Raw genomic sequence first — 24,101 nt, 5'->3', positions numbered from 1 at the left:
ATTTTAAGCTTAACATTGTAAAACAAGAAAGAATACATTAATTTACATCCTTAATTTTATAATTCATTCATAAAATTCCTTTAAATTCAGGCAAAAAGTCATATTATAAAAATAAAATATACAGATTTTATTTTAAAACAAAAAACATAATAAATATACTTAAAATTTTAAATTTTACATATTTTTATATATATATATATATATATATATATATACTTTTTTAAATAAAATAAATGTAAATAAAAGTGTAAATATTACATTTTAAAATGAAGAGGCAAAAAAAAAACTACTTTAAACTAAATTTTGTTAAAAATCATAAGATAAATAATATAAAATATATATGAGTAATATTTTATTTAAATTTGAGTTTTAAGATTTTTTTATGAAAAAAGAAACTAAACTAAAGAATTGCATTTTTATAAATAAATAAATAAATAAATTGATGATATGCATAGGTTAAAGTTATTCAGATGTAATCACAATGACTGGATGGATAGATGGATTATTGTCAAGAACCTTTGTCACAAGCCCCTATTGTAGATTAGCAGCACACATTTTTAAATGCATCATTATGCAGAAAATATGAGTTTCTTTAATACAAAACAATGCATCCTTTTCCCTGTTGATGAGCAATATTTTCATACTTCTGAAGGCAGGTTTCTATTTCTGCTCAAACACAGCACGTTTAATAATTCATTGCTTCTCTTCTGTACTCACAACTGCTGTGAAACAAGAAATACCCAGCTCTCAGAAAATGGGTAAGAGAAGCAGGAAGCTCAACAGATTTTGGACTACATCATCCATCATGCTCAGATCTGTTGTAGACTCACTGCTAGCTTCCGGGTCGGGAAGTTACAGGATTGGGATTATCAGAAGCACATTAATCCAGTACGCAGTGTTTTAAGCACCTGTACCAAATGGCACAAAACGTTTGATAACATAAAAGCTGTATAAACCAAATAAGATGTGGGAAATAAGGAATATATAACACTAAATGTGCATTTGGTCACATTAGATACATTATGCCAAATCTGACCTAGTTTTGGCCTCAGATGTGGCAGTCCATAGGCCGACCTCCAAACCGTTCGCTGACTGGCTGCAGATTGCACACATCAGTGGCAAGAGCCAGTTCTGATCTGACTGACTGCTTTATGCCATTTCCAGGAGTCAGGGAGCACAGGTTTTTACAGTCCACCGGGAAATAAACTTCTGTTTACAAGGTGGCAGAAGCTACTACATATAGCGCTTCAAAAGAAGATCTAGTCGCTGAATGTTCGCAAGGTTCACGCCATCACATTTTTGCAGAATATTTCAGCGAGTATAAATAAACACATGGTTACACTCATTTAAATTTTTTGTTTTTGAAAGAAGTATCTTATACTCAACAAGAAACATTTATTTGGTCAAAAATACAGTAATATTGTGAAATATTATTATAATTTGAAATAAGTGTTTTCTGTTTGTATATATTTTAACATGTAATTTATTCCTGTGATTCAAAGCTGAATTGTCAGCATCATTACTCCAGTCTTCAGTGTCACATGATCCTTCAGAAATCAATGTAATATGCTAATTAGCTGCTCAAGAAACATTTATTATTATCATCAATGTTAAAACAGTTGTTCTGCTTCATATTTTTGTGGAAACAGTGATTCTTTGATGAAGTTGTCTTTCGCTTTAGATCAACTTAATGCATCTTTGCTGAATAAAACTATGCATTTCTTTAAATAAATAAACTTACTGATCCAAGACTTTGATTTTAGAATTATAGCTAATTTTATCTTTAGCTGCCCATAACCTTGACATTAAAAATGTGAACTATTGCAGCTTGTCAAATTGCAACAGTGGTAGTATTTAGTATTTAGCAAATACTTTTTCCAAGAGAAAGGCTCTTTTATCCAGAGACACTTGTGAGACAGATGTCCTAGAAAACCTATGATTGGGTTGCATTACTCAAGAGAATAGAGGTGATAAAAACTGTTGCGATCATTTTCCTGCTACTGGATTGGTCCTTCTCGAGGTTAGACACGCAACCCAGATCCCAAACCACCGTCCTTCCCCACCCTCATCTGATCCTCTCCCTAACCCTCCATCCTATTTCACAATCCATAGTTTTTTGCACCAAGGTGGTGCATGAGTCCTTTCACAAGGAGTATTTGAAAGAATTGTATCAGTCTTTCTTTTTTATGCAATTACAGTAGGTGCGCTATTCTCTGACATTTTGTAGTATAAATAGTGCGAGTAGTATGGAGGACGAGAAATGACTTATGCATAAATAAATACATAAATGCATAAATAAATAAATGTAGAAATACATAAATGCATAAATTAATAAATGTAGAAATACATAAATGCATAAATAAATAAATGTAGAAATACATAAATGAATAAACAAATAAATAAATGATTAATTAAATGCTGAAATAAATAAATGTAGATACACATAAATAAATGAACTAATGAATAAATAAATAAATAAATAAATAAATGCTGAAATAAATGAATAAATTCTGATATGCATAAATGAATGAATAAATTATTTTGTCAAAAGTGTCATTTTTAATTGTACTATTTTTGTACCATTTGTGTTATACTACATTTACTTATGTATTTGGATCAAATGGATGTGAAGATGCTGTCATAACGGCGTCATAACACCAACCCTACACCTAAGCTTAGCCCTTACAGGAAACTTTCTGCTATTTCAGATTTTGATACCATTGCTGCGTCCCAATGTGCCTACTTATACTACGCCCTTAAAGTATGTGCTCTTTTGGTGAAGAAAGAGTACACACTTTTGAGTGTGTAGTAGAGGAGCAGGCAAGCTTTGGGACATACTATCACGTCACACAATTGCGTCTTTAACGGATTGTGGGCAATTTTAACCATTAGAGTGTGCACGGATCCACACTTCAAAACTCGACCTGAAATAGTAGACCATCCGGGGACTTTTGGCATACTCTTTTCAACATACTATGCTTTGGGACACACTTATTGTAATCTCACATACTATTTAGGATGTATAGTATGAACACTGGGACGCAGGGCATGATTTTCGTACTGAAGTTGCGCATGCGCTGTGAGGGGGAAACAGGGGAACTGAAACACCAGACTTGCGTCCTCTCCCGAGTCGAACTTGCGAAGTCGGAACTACCAAGGATGCAAGTCTGAACTTTGCGTACTTGGTATTGAGAAACAGCTTGTTTATTTTCAAGACGTGGCTAGCTTGACCGCAGTTAATAAAGCTAGCACACTAACTAGACTAATTGCTATCTCGTGTTCGTTCCTAACAGAAATGGTTGTTCTAATTGACCAACCCTGCGTTGAGAAGGGTTTGGACCGCCTACCTTATTAACATACGGACACAGAAATAAATAAATGTAGAAATGTAGAAATACATAAATAAATGCAGAAATAAATGTAGTTTAACACAAATGGTACAAAATAGTACAATTAAAAATGACACTTTTGATAAAATAATTTATGCATATCTGCATTTATTTATTTATTTCAGCATTTACTTAATTAAATAAATGTAGAAATACATAGATAAATGAATAAATAAATATTTATTTCAGCATTTAATTGTTTATTTATTCATTTATTTATATATTTATTTATTCATTTATTCATGTATTTATATATTTATTCATTTATGCATTTATTCATTTATACTTAAGTAATTTCTCGTCCTCCATAGAGTAGTGCATTCACACTGAACTTTCCAAAAAGAACATGTGCACTTTAAATACCCAGATGATGCACTTAAATAACCCAAAAAGCGAAGTGTGGAATGTTGAACACTTTTTTGCATTCAACTGTCTTTAATTATGTTGTGAAGGGGGAGGGGCTATCTAGCCCAATCTCACGGCAATTCGTACATATTTTACGAGGTGGCTAATTCACACGATAATTCGTACGAATTAGCCACCTCACAAAATACGTACAAATTGGTCGTGAGATAGCATTGGGCTATTAATGACAAAATAACCTTATATACTTCATGCACTACATGGCTGAGTACCTAGTGAATAAGTACAGAGTGTATAAGTGCATAGTGTGTCAGTTGGGACGCAGCTAATAAATAGGTACTGAAGCTTTCAGGCTTCAAAAAGTATTCAAAATCACCATAATATGTCAAAACCCATTTGAACGCTATATTCCAGGTAATCTGAAATCACATGAAAGTTTTTGTGAGGAATGAACCAAAATTTCACTGAAATTAGAGAATCATTCATGTTATGAAAGAATCATTCTTTTGAGTCAGATTTAGTCAAAGTATCATTTGATTCATTTAATTCGGCTCACAAAATCAGTCTGAATCATTCCAGTTAATCAACTCATTGACTCAATATGATAGCAATTAACGGATCACTCATTTTCAGGGAACGACAACTTTAAAACTGTATAATTTACTCACCCTTATGTTGATCCAAACCCATAAACCTTTAAATCTCACATGTTTGAACTTCTGTGAGAAAAGGTACAAAAGCTGTCACTGGGGCAGTACACTCTCAGGAAAAAAGTACACAATCTGTCACAGGGGCAGTACCTTTTCAAAAGGTACTTCTAGGTACTAATATGTAGGCCTACTTTTAAAGTGCTAATATGTACCTGCAAGTTACTAATAAACGCCTTTAGAGGTAAATAAGGAGTGTTACCCTTTCGAAAGGTACTAATGTGTACCATTTAGGTACTAATATTACTCTTTAGGTATTAATATGTAGCTTTAAGGTACTAATGAAGCAACTTTTAGGGGTAAATAAGGTACAATTATTGGGTGGTGGTGGCGCAGTGGATAAGACACGTGCCTTTGGTGTGAGAGACCCGGGTTCGAATCCACTGTGAGACACCAATGTGTCCCTGAGCAAGACACTTAACCCCCTAGTTGCTCCAGAGGCGTGCAACCTCTGACATATATAGCAATTGTAAGTCGCTTTGGATAAAAGCGTCAGCTAAATGAATAAATGTAAATGTACAAAGGTGTACCTTTTAAAAAGTACCGCCCCAGTAACAGCTTTTGTACCTTTTTTCTGAGTATGTTTACCATATCTGATGAGCTCTATGTGTGTGCACCGATCAATATTTATTTGTGAATAAAAGGCTAAATTAAATCTGTCCATCATATAAAGTAATCAGGTCTCTGCAGATAACTTGTGATTAAACCTCTCGATTCATGCAGATTAATTTTAAGATGTCTCTATAAAGTTTAAGAAGCATCAAAGATTAGGTGGAACAGACTTTCAATGAAGAGACAGAAACCTCTCATGTTTAATTAAAAAAATCTTCATTTGTGTTTCAAACATGAATAGAAGTCATATGGGTTTGGAACAACGTAAATACAAAACGTATGGGTAAACCAATCCTTTAACCTGAGAGACACACCGCTCACTAAGAATCTGCCGGTCTTACTAGTACGCTTGAGACTTAACGTCATTTTTCACAGCCTAACAACACCTCTGGGGTTTCACAAACTCATATTGCTTTATAAACGTTAGTGGTCCGCCCCGGCTTCACGCACATCCCCCTTCAAAAAAAAAAAGAGACAGTGAGACACATCTCACAAGCCAATCCATCAGGCCGCTCAGTGTCCGCTCTCCTTCATACGCTGATTCTGCGTCTCTATATTTCCCTGAGGAGAGCTCAGACGTCGGAAAGCAATTTGAGTGCTAAAGCAGCCATCCACGCAGGCAGAAAGAACCAATCCCATGCTACAAATGCTCTTTTACTCATTTCATCTCTCTTTCTGTCTCCATGCCCTGTATTTCAGACGGAGAAACACACCCTGCTCTTTTCCACTGGGCGACACTTCTCTTGATCAGTGCGCAGACAGACTCCAGCGGCCCCAGTGTGCAAAGCAACAGCAGCCACTGACAGACAAGTCTTCTGTTCTGTGACCTCAGAAGATGACCGCCTTTACTCTCCTCTCAGCTCTGCGATATGACAGATGATAAGACGTCCAGTGAGGAACAAGAAATCTGACGATGGTAAACGATTCATACGTTCTCAAAGTGTTGATTAAAAACCCTGCTAACTGACCGACACAGATCCTACACATTATTTATCACCAAATAATGAATTGTTAGTGTTTTGCATAATATAATATAATAATATGATAAAATAAAATAATAATATTTTACAATAACAATATAAAAAAAGACTATTTTATGATTTTTATAAATAAAAAATCATAAAAACTAAATTTATATAATGTATTTTAATATAAATAATATAATATAAATATTATATATATGTATATAATGTAAAATAAAAATATTAAAATTATTTTATATATATATATATATATATATATACATATTAATATATACATATTGTTATTTTAAATTGTACATTTATTTCATTAAAATTATACATTAAAATATTGTGTATATATTTAAACATTATTTTAAACAAATTTGTGTTTTTATATATATATATGATGTGTAATATTAAATATATAATCTTTTATAAGAAAATGTTTATAAAAAATATAATAAATAATTGATATTGCTACATATTTAGTGCTATATAATGTTTTTAGAATTTTGAATGTTTATGTGTGTATGTGAATGTATGTATATATATGTCTATATTTACAATGATAGCCTAATTATACATAAAAAAAATCTGTTTGTATGTCTCACCTGCTTAAATACTTTCTTTTTCTCACTTGACAACACTATTTTTCAAAAAAGTTACTGAATCAGTCTGCTGTACTTTAGCTTAAACTGAACTGTTCTGAATAAACCACTGCTTTTGAATCAAATCAAAATACAAATAAATAGTGAATCAATAAATTTTACACTATTTGTTTGAATGATCAGGGTTTAGTTGGACAGTCGTCTGACCTGTTTTATGGTTATGAATTTCTTAATTTAGGTAAACGGTATTTCATTATTTCAAAAAATGGCAGGTTAATCATTAATTAACCTGCATTATCAGGTGTGTGAGTGTGTGTGCAGCCCCAGAGCGCACAAATCTGCTCTTGCTTTTGTGGTTTAATTTTGGATGAGTCACCCACTTTCCACCTTCTTCTGCAACGGTGCAGGCAACCTCCACCCTGCCTCCACATCAGCGCACAAACCCACACCCACACACCACTGCAACCGGGACACATCGTGATCAAACACATAAAACACACCGCTCCACAACTCTTGCTCCAGCAGGAGAACAAAGCAGAACGACGCTTGATTATCTATGGCAGTATAATTGTAACTGTCTTTTCCATCCACGATCAGATCTGTGAACCTGATACCTAACAAACTCCTCTGAATCTTCTATGACATTTCACAATGTAGGCACCGTTACATAATTCTCACATGAATAATATATAACAGCCGTATGAGACGTTTGAAGTGTACAGTATGCAGCAAAAAGACAAAGGGAGCTTCTTTAATAATCCCCCAATAAAAATTCATCAGACCTCAAACCTCAAAAAGATTTTGGTTTTTGGAATAAAGCCTTGTTCTTAAAAGCATATTCCGGTTCATTTTCAACCTCATGTTTATGCATATGTCTAACCAAAAGTTTCTCAGACTAGGAAAAGATGATTTAGACAACTTTACAGCTCAAATAACACTTCATTATTAACTGATTCATATACGAGCTAGAGAGGATTCTCATTTCTGCATCTAAACCTCCAAACCCATTGACTAACATTGTAAGTGCATTATTTCAAAGATCATTGGTCTTAAAGGAATATGTAGGGTTCAGTTACAAGTTAAGTTCAGTTGACAGCATTTGACACAAAGGTTATTATATAGGAATAATATATAATATATAAATTCTGACTCGTCCATTGTTTTCAAGAACAATAAATGGTGAAGTTCTTACAATGGAAATAATAGTAGTAGACAAGGTAGTTAAGATTATCAAATAATATTATATGCATATTTATTTTTTACATTTTGTTTAAAATAATTAAATAAAATTAAATAAATCAAATAAAAATCTATAATTGTATACATATATTTTATTAATTTAATTTACATTCAAAAGTAAACATTTATATATATATATATATATATATATATATATATATAATGTTATATATATATTCATTTTTTTATTTTGTAAAATAAATTTGTAAATATTAATTTCTTATATATTTTGTAATATAAAAATGTATTTTAGACATTAAATAATAATCTATAATTTTATACATATATTTATTAATTTAATTTAATAAAAAATATACATTTTATGTTTATGTGTGTAAATGTTACAATTATTTATATTTCTCACCTAAAAATCAGTATTTTAAGAAATCCTATAAGTACTTTTAAAAAAAGTTTAAAACACCATTTTAAAAATTGTATAAATCAGTTTTCTGTACTGTGTTTCAAATCGGATCATTCTGGATTCAAATAAAAATGTAAACTTTATACGGTGAAGCTCTTAAAGTGGAAGTAAATGAAGTACATTTCTGTATTATTTAAGCTGTAAAGTTGCTCTTTTTAATTTTTACCATTGTTTTAGGGCTTTATTTTGTTGTGTCAACAAAGTTTGGATACAACTTTACACAGAAAAGGTTAGTAAGCATTTTCTTCACACTCTTTATGTCTTTTGGCCACACTACACATTTTATCATTTACAGATTGCCACCATTTACTTCCATAATTTTTAATTAAAAGATTTTTTTTAAAGAAAAGGAGAGACAAGTCAAAACTTTAAAGAACATCATGCCACAAGTGTTGTCGACTGAGCTCAACTTGAACTCAACCCGAAGTATTCCTTAAAGAAAGCGAGCAACCTGAAAAACGCTGTACATTGAAGTTTATATTTAAGACGCTGAAGCTGTAAATAGCCCAGAATATTCCTCTAAGATCTATTTTCAGTGTAATGTGGGATTTCAAACAGAAATGATTCAGTTTCATAGCAGCAATCAGTAAGCATGCAGAATATTTATAGTTATAAGACATTTCTAAAGCTATATGTGTGTTTATCTGATTTTCCTTCTACATTTGTTACTAAACACAAACTGCTCTGGATCTGTTTGTCTTTTTCTCATGCGGTCATGAACTATGGGGGGCAGCGGTGGAGTGAACCGGTGCAATCGTAGGTTAATGGTGCACTCATTGATTTTATGCAGCTTGAAAGCCGGAGCAGGTTTACGCCTGACAGAGTTATGAAAAATTTTGTCCCAGTCGAATTTGACCAACCGCTCATCTGTCCATCCATCTTTTCTTTTTCCGAATGCACTAAACAGTTGCACAACCTCATCTTCACTGACCAAATGCTTTTATACATTAAAAGTCAAGTCTATTTCAAATAAAAGTGTCTATCGATTTGATATATCATTTCTCTCCTTACAAGTGATGTGAAGTCATTGATTGGACAGACAGGATTTAACGTTTAGCTCAAAATACGATCAACGTCGAGCCGCATTCGAAGTCATGAAGCTAATAATGAAGACTGACATTCATTGACCTTGCCCACCACTAATTAGGTTGATAATAATGTGTTTAGTTTATTTTTGATATGGCAGCCAAGCATAACGGCTTGCATAATTCATAAGCTGTTTTTTGCAGCTAATTGGGTTACTAACAATCTCATTAGAGTCCTCTGTAGTTCTCCAAACACTATTGATCAGAGGAATCGATACGACACCAATCTATTCGTCACGTTCAATAAAGCGCAATCGCGCTGGGAATAAACACTTTAGTGACCTTTCCATTCATCTGCAAAGAAAGAGAGGAGGAAACATAGGTAGAAAGAACAGAAGATGTGAGGGAAGTGAATCAGACAGAGAGAGGGATCGAGAAAGAAAGAGCTAAAACTCCTCTCATTCCACAACTCATCAGTTCCACTAGGGACCGAAAGCGGGATGCTTTCATGTGGAGGTGCATGCATAAATAAGCAAAATTAATTCAACAAAGAAAACTCCCGAAATAGAGCTCTCTCTCATCCTCCAATCACTTTAGCACCAGCCTCACCTGCTATACTGAGGAATAAAAGAGCTTTCTTTGAGAGTCTAATACCTATATTAGGCTCATTCCCCGAGTAGGGTGTAAAATATGACTGCAAAAAAAAACGAAATACTTCAAAAAGGTGCTGAGATTGTCAACCGCAGGTGGTCATGCTAAATATTTTATGAACTTATTTTTTTATTCATTATTAAAATTCATTATATAACTTGCGATACAATTTGAATCCCTGGTTTATGTTATGATTTGTGATTCTGTCATTTTCTAGAAATAAATATTAAATATACATTCAAATTAAATGGACACTAGTAAAAAAAAAAAAAAAAGGCAGAATGAGTAACGGTTACCAATTTAGCCGATTCAGATGTCACTCAGAAGGGACTAGCTAATTTTGGAAATATTGGAATAAAGAAAATATTTTCTTGATACATTTTTTATAATAACTATGATAGCGGGTTGAATGGTTGAGCAGTGTTGCAGTCAAACAATGCAATATTTGCAGAAAAAAAAAATCTTCCCACCAAGATGAATTAGCTTATGTCACTTCTTGGGTTCCACAATTTTAGTTGTTACTTTTTTCTCTTTTTTTTTTTTTTGGTAATGATGGGAAATCATGAGGTAAGAGTTGTATAGAAAATGTGGGTCACAGCTAAATATTACTGGTACCTAAAATGAGCTAATATTTATTTTATAGTTTTTTTTTTAGCTAGTTAGTTAGTTTTTGCATTGCATTGCATTGAATATCAGTATTGTTTTGTTAACTAAAACTAAACCAGTAGATTCCATTTTTCAGTAACTGAAATAAAGCTGGAATGAAATATAAATAAAAAATAACTTAAGACATAAACGAAAAATAAATATTAAATATTGCCTTGGCAACTAACTGAAATAAATACATTTAAAGTGAAGTAAAATTTAATTAAAACTGAAATAATATAAAATAATATACAGTATATTATTATATTATTTATTAATAGATGTTAATAGTGAGCAGAGCTCACTAGCATTTAAAGCAACATGGGCTAAAACGGATTGCTGAAAACAGAGCTGTTTTTGACAGGGAAAAAGGTGTTTTTACAATTTGAACCATAGTATGTTATAGACTTTTTATTAAGACTCTAAAGAATCATATCAACTTGTGGAAAATGGGCATCCAATGACCCCTTTAATAGATTATACACTATAATTTTAAACTAATAAACATGACAAAAGCAGATTAACTGAATTAATTATTATTAACTGAAATATATAAAAATAAAAGCTAATATTAATAAATACTATAATACACAGTATCAAATATTTGTAAATAATTGTAATAATTTTGAGCACCTGTAAATAAAACAAAGATTATTGGGATATTTTATTTCAGTCTTTCTAAAAATGTCAAGTTTAAGTTCAGTGTTACTTGCCTTTTTTATTGTTATAATTTGTAAAAAAAAAATTCTGAGTGAAACCTGTTTCAAAATAAGTCTTATGTGCAGTGCAGTATATAAGCAATAATAACACGACACTGCATATCAATACAACTTTGCCATTTATTTTATTTGATGGATACAGTTCAAGATTTCTGGGAGCCAAAATCACCATTTTACTGTAACACTGAAATTTAATGTGTTTAATATCTACAGTTCACGCTGGCTTAATTTTCTGTTAGACAGCATTTTGCCTACCACATCTAATAGCTTTTACAACAACAACAAAAAAACATAATGTGTGCTTCTAATGCTTATTAGAAAAGTAACAGGACACCAATTTGTACAGTATTCATGAAAAAGCATCATACACTAGCACCATAGCTAAGTCAAACCCTCCAGTCTGCACAAGTGCATAAAAACAGACATATATCATACAAAACATTCCTACTACTATTCAAAATATTGCCCTATATGTTACACTCATGTCTCGTTTCTGATAATGCAACAAGATGCAGAGATAGCTAACATTGCTATTCCGTTGAGCGGCATTTTAACAAATGTGCTTGCGTCTTGCAGGCACTTGCTAAAAATAGACTTGCACTGGTGTCTGCCGTTGCTTCACATGACACACTGGTAAAAGGGGACAGCACAGCAAGAGTGCGCGCGCATGTGTGTGAAAGTGTGTTTCTTCATATGTAAGACCACAACTGATTTCCTACCGCTCTCCGTCTCACTCTTTCACCTTCTGGCAAACTGCAGACTGTTGCGACTCGCAACAACATGTAGGTGTTGTTTTGATAAGGATGCTGTTGCCGTTTGCCAAGGTGATGGCACCGAGATTGTGATTGTAAATAAACTATAAATAAGCATTGCAATGTCTTGATCTCAGTCTCCATGCTTCCATTCAACTGCACTTTCATTACAAAATAGAAACCAGACACTCGATTTGTTCATAGCCTGTTTCTAAGTCATACATCCTGTTGTTTTGCATGCAACGGTGAGCTTAACATCTACTTATATTAGTAACATGGTGCTTAAATGTAAGGGGTCGACATAATCGACAGAGTCTGCTAAAATGATTAAGCTGATCTAGTAAATGTGTCAGTTTCTCAACTGGTGTCTATAGCAGTGGAGCAGTGCATTGTGGGACATACATTTAGGGATAATGCAGTGTCAGTGAGAAAACATTGGACGCAATTAATGCAGCATCTCTGTTAATGGTAAATTAGCTCAAATGAGTGATTTGTTTCTCAATTTATTAAAACAAATATATAACGATTCGATTTGCGGTACCATCAAAACTGAATAAAGCCATTAAAAAAGCTAAACTCACCCAATGCACATTCTTTATTCATCCTTTTGTAGTTTTTTTTTTTTACATTTTATGTAGAAAAGGTACATCTTGCTTTGACCAAACTGACTTGAATGCTTCCCAACTCATATATACGAACTCATATACACGACACTGTTTTCAACTTAAAACAGAAGACTTTTTATGCATTTTGCCATTCATTTATACGAAAACAGTGGGGCCTGAAAACACAAATTTGTGAAAACGTCATACGCGTTATTCATCATTATTGATCGTCATACGTCATATCGCCATCTACTGGACTAGCATGAATGATACAGCATTATCATTTTTTGCGGATCCGTGTTTTCGACGACATTGTCATCTGTATGTGAAATTAGTGGATTAGGATTCTCTTGGTTTCACGGTTTATCACATTTTTTCCCTGACTGGGCCTTTATATCAATCAAAATGCATTAAACAGAACCACTGCGTTTTAATCAACGATCCAAACAAACTTGCTACATTATAGTATGAGCAGTTTTGATGGAAATTAGATTAGTATCATTTCAAAATGTGAAGCAAAAACAGAATGAACTGACCTTAGCTTTGTGAAATAATACTACATAACATTACACTAACACATACACTAACACATTCTGTTAGTGTATTATCTACATGAAACAGAAGCAGCAGACGGGCTGAATGAGATGCACATTCACTCTCTGCCAGCAGGTGGCGCTTATGGAACAGCAGCGATAGAACGTTTCCTTGATTACCGCTGTAAACAAAGTAAATACTACATTAAAATGCATTAAATGGAGGTAAGATGAAAAGAAATAGCATCTAAACTTTTCTGAAGACAATCAGTTTCCCTCAGACAAACCTAATTCATTATTTAGGATTTTCTTCCAATATTTTGCACATCGTGAACAGTGATCTTGCTATGCCTGCTACAGTATTTGCTCCTCTTTGCGTTCATCTTCAGCGTCTCTTGCTTCTGTTAACTGCTGTTTACAGTTGTTTTATTTGCGCAGTTAAAGAATTAGTCTCTCCTAAAGAAAAGGCTTTCCTGTAGCTCAAATAGTAGAGCATGGCACTAGCAACGCCAAGGTCATGGGTTCGATTCCCAGGGAAAGCAAGAGCTGATAAAATGTAAAAACTGTAACTTGAATGCAATGGATAAAAGCGTCTGCTAAATGCATAAATGTAAATGTGTTATTAATAGTTCTCTAACCATTAGTCAGAAGTGTATGCAGTTAACAGGGATCTCCTCTTAATTCACGATCTTGGCCAAAAAGCAAAACCAGTGGAGAACAAGCTCTAGGCCTAGTCAACTATGTTCCACAACCAGCAAAATCTCTTCCTCTCTTCACTTTAACCTCTCTCAGATCTGCGGCTGTGTTTGCTGCGTTTTCTAGGCGGATGCTCTGCAGCTCACAGGCACGGTGCACTTTTCCTGTTACGCACTACCATAGTGAGCTACAGAAACCAGGACTCAGCGTGAGCCAAAAGAGGACATGGAAAGCTGATCTCAGACCATCTTCAGAAAAAATAGGTCAATATGCATTAGCTGTGACCACTTACAAAAGTTCTTTCAGTCAGACGGGGAAAACCCAGTGTCCTATCTGTCTCTACACAAGTCCACCATTTCCTCTTCTGGTTAATAGTCATCATATGAAGCTTCATGACAACAGACTTCTGATTCAGAAGGAACTATCAATTATAATCGCAAACCGGTGACTTCAATGACCTCTTTCACAGAGTGAAATGTCACTAAATCCATGTCGCTGTTACATCAATGACGTCGAATACACACCACAAACGCTTTATCCCTATACTGACAGAGTTTTTCTACCATTCGGAGATTATAGTGTTGGGATTTTAAGCACTTTAATGGCAGCAAACAGTCAAAGTGATTAGGCAACAAGGGTGATAAGGAGTGAAAATAGATAAATGCTATTATTCCCTTCGCCCTGAGGAAATGAATCAATATTGTGTAGTGTTATGGATGAAGCCTGTTAGTCTAATGTGTATCACAACAGGCCCCGAATACTCCTAAGTGCTTAAATGCCAATTGAGTTTGGTGCAGCCCACTCCTATTTCCTGACCATATGATAGCCAGTGATGAGAAATCGAGAGCGAGGGGGTTCCTGTCTGCCTGGATGAGAGGAATAGCAACATGAATCTCACTTCCTGTCATCCTCGATGCAACGAGAGGCTGCTCCTTGGGTCACCGCCTCTCCACCCAGCAGACAGAAGATAATGTCAGTGAACCAAACGTGTGCAGGTGGCTCTTGTTCAGCTGTGAATAACAACACTTTTGCACTCTTTACAATAAAGGTTCCTTTAGAACCAGAAGGGGTTTTCGACCTGATACCTCAGGATAACTTTTTCAAAAGTTTCAAAAAGAAAGCCATCTGTGTACTGGTGCTCTAAAAACCCAGAAACCAATAGACTCTTATGAAAAATGGATTCTAAATGGCACCATATAAGACTTTCTTTTGCTTGTGGGATGATTTTTAGATCTGAATAGAAACCTGCTTTCTGAAAAACAAGAGTGAAGAAGCATTAAACCCATTTTACTCCCAAATAACTTCATGTCTATGTTTATGAAGACATTTTTCTTTTTAAAATACTGTCTTGAATTATTATAATAAGAACAGAGACGTGCTTAAAGAATGCAGAGAGTAATTATGGTCAATTTTGATTTAATGTTGACTATACAATTTTAGCATCAAATGGTTTTATTATGGCTCTGAATTATTAATAGCAAGGCCATAACCGCCTTAGACAATAGAGGGGACACGCCGCTAAGGCTCTTTTCAACGCTTTATTCATAAACTATTACATTAAGGCCCGGTTTCACAGACAGGGCTTAGACTATAAGCCAGGATTTGGCCATGGTTCAATTAGGACATTTAAGTAATTTTTATAAACGTGCTTTAGAAAAAAACATTACTGGTGTGCGTTTTGAGACAAAATAAAGGCACTGATATATTTTAAGATCAATCAGAGCAAGTTTCTTTCAGTTGAATTCTGTAACAATTCTGAACAAGTAAGTAACAAGTCTGTCACATTTGTTCTGACCAACTGAGGAAAAAAACATTACCATAAATCTGACTACCAATGGTGATTAAATCTAACGATCGCTTAGCTGATATCACATCAAACCGTGCAAATTATTATTATTGTTATACTTTATTCTCAAATGATTAATGTTAACAACATCAGCATTGCGTAACGATGAGTATAGAGTGTACTAGCGTGTAGATTTCAGTTTCTGTACAGTCTAATCTAAATGTCATGCCATTCAAATTTCATATTAAGAAATTCTTTTAACCCAAAAAGCTAATTATTCTTCCTTCGAACTGGTTTTCTTTAAAATACAAAAACTTGCATAATCCCAGGCTATCTGTAATCAGAAGCACAATTAAAAATGGAATATAATTTCATTTCATTCACACGTGTTTCATAAACACATAATCCTTTCTGGATCACAATCCACCATCAAAATGATACATTTAATTATTCTAGCTGCTGTGAAAAAAGGCTAAACGATCCGCCACCTGCAGGATCCTCACATGCGATAGCCTACTAGCCGGGAAAACTTCTTTATGTTTACAGACGTGACGTAATGATGTAGTGCAATGCTCGAATTTCCCGCAAAAACCTACCCGTACCACTCAAATTAGAAAACATTATAATATAACCGTTGTGAATCGGGCTAAAGTAAGGTGATAGTTTTGAACACTGGCTGGTTATGTACTTGCTCAAATATTGATTTCAGATCATTTTTAAACAAAAAAAGTTACGGACTGCAGCTTTAAGTTGACATACTAAAATTAACGCTAAAACTGAAGTAAAAATGAACAAAAACTACAGATATGTTATAGATATATATAAAAACAAATACCAATAACTAATAAATATGACAGAATTATGAAATGAAAATATGAAATAAAAAATTTAACTAAATAAACTAAAGCAAAATGAATAAAACTTGAATTAAAAAGAAAACGAAAAAATAAAAACTAATTTAAACCAATACAAAAATATACATATAAATCTGAGTGATACTCATCATTTCATTTTAAACCTGTATGACTTTATTCTATGAAACAAAAGAAAATATTTTTAAAAATAATTTCATTGTATATCCCAAAACAGCTGGCATAATCTTTAGAGCTTCAGAACATCTTTAAATGTTCTGGATATGTGAAATAAGTCTACATACATTTTTTTTTAAAAGTGTGCATCTGAAGAGCCTGTAAAATCAAGAACGTTTCTCCACTACACGGAGCCTTTTGTGCTTTGTTTGCTGAAGGTCCTTCATGGTACAATGAATAAACCAAAAGAATAAAAGAGAAAACCTCACGTCATTCCAAACCTGTATGGCTTGCTTTCTTCTGAGTAATACAATTATCATATATATATCTTTTATTGTTTTTGACCATTTGACTTCCACATGGAAAAAAAAAACATTTCCAATCTCTCAAAATATCCTTTTTATGTTTCACAGAAGAATATTAATCATACAGGTTTAGAACAACATGAATTTGTCATTTTTGGTGTACCATCCCTTTAAGGTGACACTCTGAAGAGCCTTTAAAAAGAGCTTCATGTTTCATTCATTTTGGGAGATCCCCCAACACTTCTCAGTAGAATTCATTCGTTCTAGTTAACATGTTGACCACTTTGCGTAATTGTCACGTACACAGTGGTTTTCCATCCGTTTGTACCCTTCCTCTATCCTCATGCCCTGTGTAGTGTTAATTATTAAGGGATTTTTATACAGTCAGGGTGTCTGGTGCCCTAAACCCTCCCTCTACCTTCCGTCACACATATTCCACTCTAATCCTTAGGGACTGTTCACCCCCCCACCCCCCACCCTCTCAAAGCTCATGTCTGTCTTTAAGATACAGAAGCGTATACGAGTGTTACTTGATCCTGAATCTACTTTGACATCAACGGTGGCAGGAGTGCACGGCGTGCATATTAAACCTTGTCTGTGCACTGCACATATGGGAGAGCGTCTACACCAGATGCATATATGGCGTACAAACTGACCCGTTCACCTTTCAAACACTTAACTGAACCCACAGTGAGCCAGTTTCTGCATCCTGCTGTGACAGAATGACAGTCTGTCACGTCACACAACACAGACTCTGATCATGTGGTTAAAAATGCAGCCACTGTAGCCTGTCTGTAAGGATATGGCATGTTTAATATATTAGAGTCAAGCAACAAAACAGAAGAAAGCTGCTGGTGGCCCTTAAAAGGTCATGCCATTTTTGCAGTTTACATGTGGGCTTGATTGCATATATGTGCAAAAGAGAGAAAGACGGTTCTAGTAATATCAGGGTCATTTATTTATTTATAAATTTATTTATCAATGCATATATATATATATATATATATATTTTTATTTATTTTTTTTTTTTTTTGTGGCAGTCCTAGTCTACGTGATGCCCTATGTGTGGCAAAAATATGATCAAAGAAAAATAAAGTTTTTAAAAACTTAGTTTTTTAATACTAGTATCTAGTATTTGATTTGAGAGCACCTAACATGACCTAATGATCTAACATAATAATAATAATAATTGTGATTTATTAAACAAATTATGATTATTTAGTGAATAATAATAATAATTATTATTAGTATTAGTGTTTTACAATCACAAGACAACTATATATATAATAACTATATAACTATATAAATAAATTATGATTCCTTGTGAAATACACAAAATATATTATAATTATTATTATTAACATATTGTTGGTATTTCACGAGACAACAATACAAACTACAATAATAACAATAATAATAATTTAATTTATTAAAGAAATTACAATGTCTTGTGAAATACAAAAAATTATATATTATTATTATTTTTTAATAGTAGTAGTAGTATTAGTTGTAATTATTATTATTATATATTGTTGTTTGTATTTCACAAGATAACAATACAAACTACAATTGTTATTGTTATTGTTGTTGTTTATATTTCACAACAAATCATTATTTAATAAATCAAAAATATTGTGCAGCTGAACTTGAAAATCAGTGATGATAAGCAGCTTTGATATTTTTATAATTCTTTGTGTTCTACAGGAAAATAGTTGTGAGTTTTTTAGTTTTGCGTGACATATAAGGGTGGCCAGATGATGACAAATTCAAAGTAAATGATCTAAACAAGCTGTGACTCGATTAAACTGACCAAAATTAGATGTGAATGGGTGATTTCTGTCCTAGCGCTTCAGACAAGCATGTTTTAATCTATAATCCTGCAACTTAATTATCAAATGTACATTTTTTTCTGCTGATGACATTAGACTCAACACAGTTGACACAATAAGGTGCAAAAGACAGTTCATCAGTCACTAAGCCCTCAGTAGAGAGCATATCTCTCGCATACACTCACACACAGTGAGTTTGAGCTGCAGTGTAAGAGGATTTCATTCATCCATATTCACTGTATCGGACAGACTCGCGCAGTTTCTCGGTCAGCGTGCACTGGGGGGCATAAGCTCTCGGTGTTAAGTCACTTTCTTGCTTGAATCAAGTCTATCCCGCTGGGCCAGGAGGAATAACTTAACACTTAGAGATCATACCATTAATTGCGCTCACAAACTGCAGACACTACGAAAGGTGCTGCTTTATCACAGGTGCAAAAAAATAAATGACACACACTGGAATAATATTAACCACATTAAATAATATCCCTTACAAAAACAGTACTTTGGTGCAGTAATGCCATCAGATATTAATACTATTACATATTAGTACTATTAATACTGTACATACCAAGATACTAAATGACCATGCAATATGTCCAAAAATACATAACTTGCCAAAAAATTAGTGCTGTCAAACGATTAATCGTGATTAATCGCATCCAAAATAAACGTTTTTGTTTACATAATATAGCCTGTGAGTGTGTACTATGTATATTTATTATGTATATATAAACACAAACACGTGCATGTATATATTTATGAAAAATATGTTAAGTTTATGTATTAAATATATTTATATATAATCTAAAATATATAAATGTATAAACGTGTAAATATTTTCTAAATATATACTGAATGTGTGTGTATTTATATATACATAATAAATAAATACAGTACACATACATATATTATGTAAACAAAAACTTTTATTTTCGATTCGATTAATTGCGATTAATCGTTTGACAGCACTACAAAAAATACTATGTTTTTTGTGTATTCTTGGATGTACTGTGGATACCATTACATTTAATGATAAATATTTCAAAGTACCATAGTATTACAATTGCTGTGCCATGGTACTGCCACAGTACTTTTGGTAAGAGATGGTAGTAAATGGAACATATACAAAATACCACAGTAAATGTACATAAAACCATGGTGTTATGTCCAAATAACATGGTCCCATCCCAAAAACATGGAAGCACCATGCAGCATATCCAACAAATGATGGTATTGTACCAAAAATGGCTTTGTAGAACCATGGTATCCTGAAAATTAGGTTGTACCATGGTACTTTTTGGTAGTTTTTTTAATCAGTAGCAGAGGACAAGCAAAATTTGACTTCAAAACACTCATTCAGGATACACTTTAAAGCATCTTTACCGTATTAATTTACTCTCAGTACTGTCTCTTCCTCTTCACCACCCCTCTCAAGAAAATACAGAATCAATAAGAACATCAATATGAGCTCAGAATACTCATTCAATGATCTCCAGTCTACTGAAAAAGATACAGCACAGCCCTAATCCTGTTTTAGACTGACTCAGGCTGCTATTGTCTGTGAGACGTCTAGAGTCTGAAACCGAACAGCATATTTAGGCTTTACAGAACGATAGTTATATAAAGTGACAAAGCTAATAAGAGTCTCATAAAGTTCTGTTCAACACCCCACCGAGCCGAACACGTAAAACGCCTCCAAATGCCGGAGAAAACAGCTCAAAGTTGAACATGGTCAGCGAGGGAAGATGAAGCGCGCTTACCGTGCGTCTCACAGAGCCAGAGAGAGTGATGCGGCGCGCAGCATCCCTGCCATCCTCAGTGAAAAGACTTCTACTGTGCGCTGTTCTCCGGCATGACCGCGGCTCCTCAGCTCTCCTCCGGCGCGCACCGCTGCAGGCTGAACATCATGGCTGGTCTTGTGCTCTCAGTTCATCTGCTGGATCATCTGTGGAGCGCGCTTAGTGCCGCCTACTCTGATTGAGTTTCGAGAGCGCAGAGGCTGAGATGATCGCTCACTTTCTCCGGGCATATGGACCATGTGATGAGACTCATCCCTCCATCTGCGTGAGCCCGATCAGCGCCACCCAATGGACAAATGATGCTCTTCGTCACTAACGCGATTGGGCCGCCCATTGGAAAATAAAATCGGCCCAGTTCGGAAAGATTTAAGAGTTACACTTATTGCTTTCAAATATTGGGTAGCGCGGGGTTAGTTGTCACATGAGCGGTATCTCAATATGGTTTGGCGTTGAAAGCCTAATTAGCTACTCAAATGTGTTTTAGTAATGTTGCTTTCAAATAGTTCAAAACAAACCTTAAACCTTTAAACCTTCAAACGTAAATTGCAATATTATATACGGTATATATTATCTAGTAGCCTACCTATTATATACAAACAATAAATAAGCAAACAAAAACATTCAGGCAAAAGTGGCCTAATAATTTAACCTAAAGATTGAACTGTACACTTTGTGAATGGAATGTTTCATAAATGTCACAAGTTTATAATAGGCTATCATAACTTTCCTTAGGCTATTTACAATATCTGTTGGCTAAAAAAAATATCAGTTGTTTGATATTTTGTACCAAACCACGTTTATTCATTCATTCATTCATTCATTCATTCATTCATTCATAAACAGTTCCCATTGTTACCATATAGCCTTTACATCAACATCATGGCCGGTCTCTTTTATAGCCTACTTACATTTTAGATTAAAAATGAAGTTTAATACTTAACTAAGCATTGACGACTTGGGGCTTATTCTTTTTCTAAGAAATTGCAGGAGTCATAAGGAGGCAGCATGATTGTATTGATTTACAATCTTATAGTAGTACATTTTAGATTAAAATATGACCTGTTAAGTTTGTTTTTGCTAACGAACACACAGTACATGTGTTTTGTTGAAGTCTGTGTTTTGAAGGAAGTAATTTAATGAATCATTCAATGAGTCACTCATAAATTGCTTCGAGTACTAAATGAATCAGCATTTTTTAACAAATCGGTTGAATAAATGATTCAATTTTGATCTTAAATGAATAAGAAATACAGGCTGACTGCTCAGCCAGAATTTGAGGAACTAGAACCTTTGAACACTGCACATACAGTATATATTTGATACCTTATTCCTCTTTACATTATTGCATATTGCACGTATATATTTGATAACTTATTCCTCTTTACATTATTGCATATTTCACATTGTATATCTCATTAACACTGTATATTTCATAGAACATTATGTAATTTATAATCAATTATTTCTCTTACTCTTACCATGTGGCTTTTAGCTCTTCACTGGCGTGTCTCAGTGTCTGCTTGTGTTATGCCTGAAACTAAATTGCACCTCTGGGATTAATAAAGTTGTATTGTATTGTACTGCCTCCACTGGATATAACCCTTTCTTGTAATGTGCACTGTAGAAATCAATAGTTCAATCAAATAATAGCTGCCACACTTTACCTAAGTGTTCATGCACCAATGTAATTAGCATTAATCAGTACAAGTAAGTGGGTAAGACTAATGAACAATGTGCTTATTTTCTGAAGCAGCTCGTAACTACAAATTGTTATTGCTATTGTGATATATTGAATTTAGCGTAAATAACATGGTGACTCTAATGTAGTGTTACCTAAATAGCTCTAAAATATGTTATTTAATTTTTTTATTTCCTTTAGATTCTCTTCTTTAGTTAAAATAATTTAACATTTTAAACAAGCACGTACAGTGGTGATTCATATAGTATTTGGGCAACATCCCCTGAAATAGACATGGCTGTGTTTAAAGTTGGCCTAAATATATTTACTGTATAACAGCTCTTTTATGACGTGGGTCTTCACCGAAGCAATCAATGAGGAACTCACTTTCTCTGAGTGCTCTTGTGCTTGTGTGTGGGCAGGTTTTATACTCCGCCGTCTTTGTTGGAGTCTGATTGTGGTCCTTATTTACGTCTGGCTCATAGCACAGGTCTCGTCTGCTAACCGGCCTGTCAGTCTGCATTAGGTCTTGTGGTTTGAAAAGTGTACAATAGAAAGGCCCGAGCCCCCTTTTAGAAGAGCACACATCAACACACTTTAACCGGAGGGAGGTGATGAGCAGTGGACCCCTAGGATCCCATCAGATACTCTTACTGATATAGCCCAGTGTGACCTTCTTTCCATTGCTGGTGTTTGCGTGGGTCATTTTTTGCCCACAATGTGGGAACCAGCAGAACAAGCAAGCAAAAGACTGTGCAGAGAAGGTAAAGCTAACAAATCACTTCACAAAAGAATGAAAAAACATACTAAAACAAACCAAAAATGAATGAATAAAATGTAAATAAATAAAAATGAATGAACGAATGCCTTATCAAATTTGCAAGTCATTGTTAATATCTGTTTATTAAATCTTTGTACGTTAAAATGAATGGTAACACTTTACCTAAAGCCTTTATATATAATGCATTATTTAACGTTTTAATGCATTAATTATGCCTTGTAATGCACCTTATAATGCATTGTATGATCTCATGAATACTTGTAACAAGTACATTATTATACTTTAATATTCTTTGTTACACCTTTAAAAAGCATAATGCACTAAAACACATGAAAAACAAACCTACTAATATTATAATGCATTTTAATTTTGGTTACAATTATTTATGAAACGATATAATGCATTACATTGTACATTATGAAACATTTGCCATGCATTATGCATAAAAGCTTTCAGTAAAGTGCTACCAAATTAATATTAAAACGAGTAATGTTTTTCAAAGAAAACAAATGAAAACAAAACAAAAATGAATAAACAATAAAAAAGATAACAAACAAACTGATACATAAATGAATAAAGCAAGCCATTGTTAATTTTATTAAATAATATATTTACCAAAGAATATTTTTCAATGAAAACATACTAAAACAAACCAAAACAAACAAATAATAGTGTACAGATGTCTTATTAAATTTTGCAAATCATTAATATTCTTAAATAATCTTTAGCATTAAAATGTAACATTTACAAGAGAATAATGTTTAATATCAATAAAAACAAAACTAATAAAACTGAAATAAATAATCGATAATAACAAACAAACAAAGTGCACAAACCAAAATGATTACTTAATTACTTAAATTATTTGTTAATTACTACATAATCTTCATACAAATGAAATATTTACAAAAGGATAATGTTCTTCAAAGAACAGTATCTGCAGTTCTCTCATCTAAAAATATCACCAA

The 24,101-nt window shown here is 33.5% G+C and overlaps 1 protein-coding gene across 2 annotated transcripts in view; it reads right to left on the bottom strand.

Annotated features, from left to right (window-relative positions):
- LOC306859497 (uncharacterized protein) overlaps nt 1-20,818 on the bottom strand; it is a 49,852-nt gene extending 29,034 nt beyond the window's left edge. For both annotated transcript variants that reach the window (XM_079400538.1, XM_079400539.1), the window contains exon 1: nt 20,636-20,818. The gene's annotated coding sequence lies outside the window, so the exon portion shown is untranslated. The remainder of the gene's footprint in view (nt 1-20,635) is intronic.
- Between the last annotated feature and the right edge of the window lie 3,283 nt (nt 20,819-24,101).

The sequence above is a fragment of the Barbus barbus genome, assembly GCF_936440315.1.
Source record: "Barbus barbus genome assembly, chromosome: 40".
Classification (NCBI taxonomy): domain Eukaryota; kingdom Metazoa; phylum Chordata; class Actinopteri; order Cypriniformes; family Cyprinidae; genus Barbus; species Barbus barbus.
This window is presented reverse-complemented; position numbering and strand designations above follow the sequence as displayed.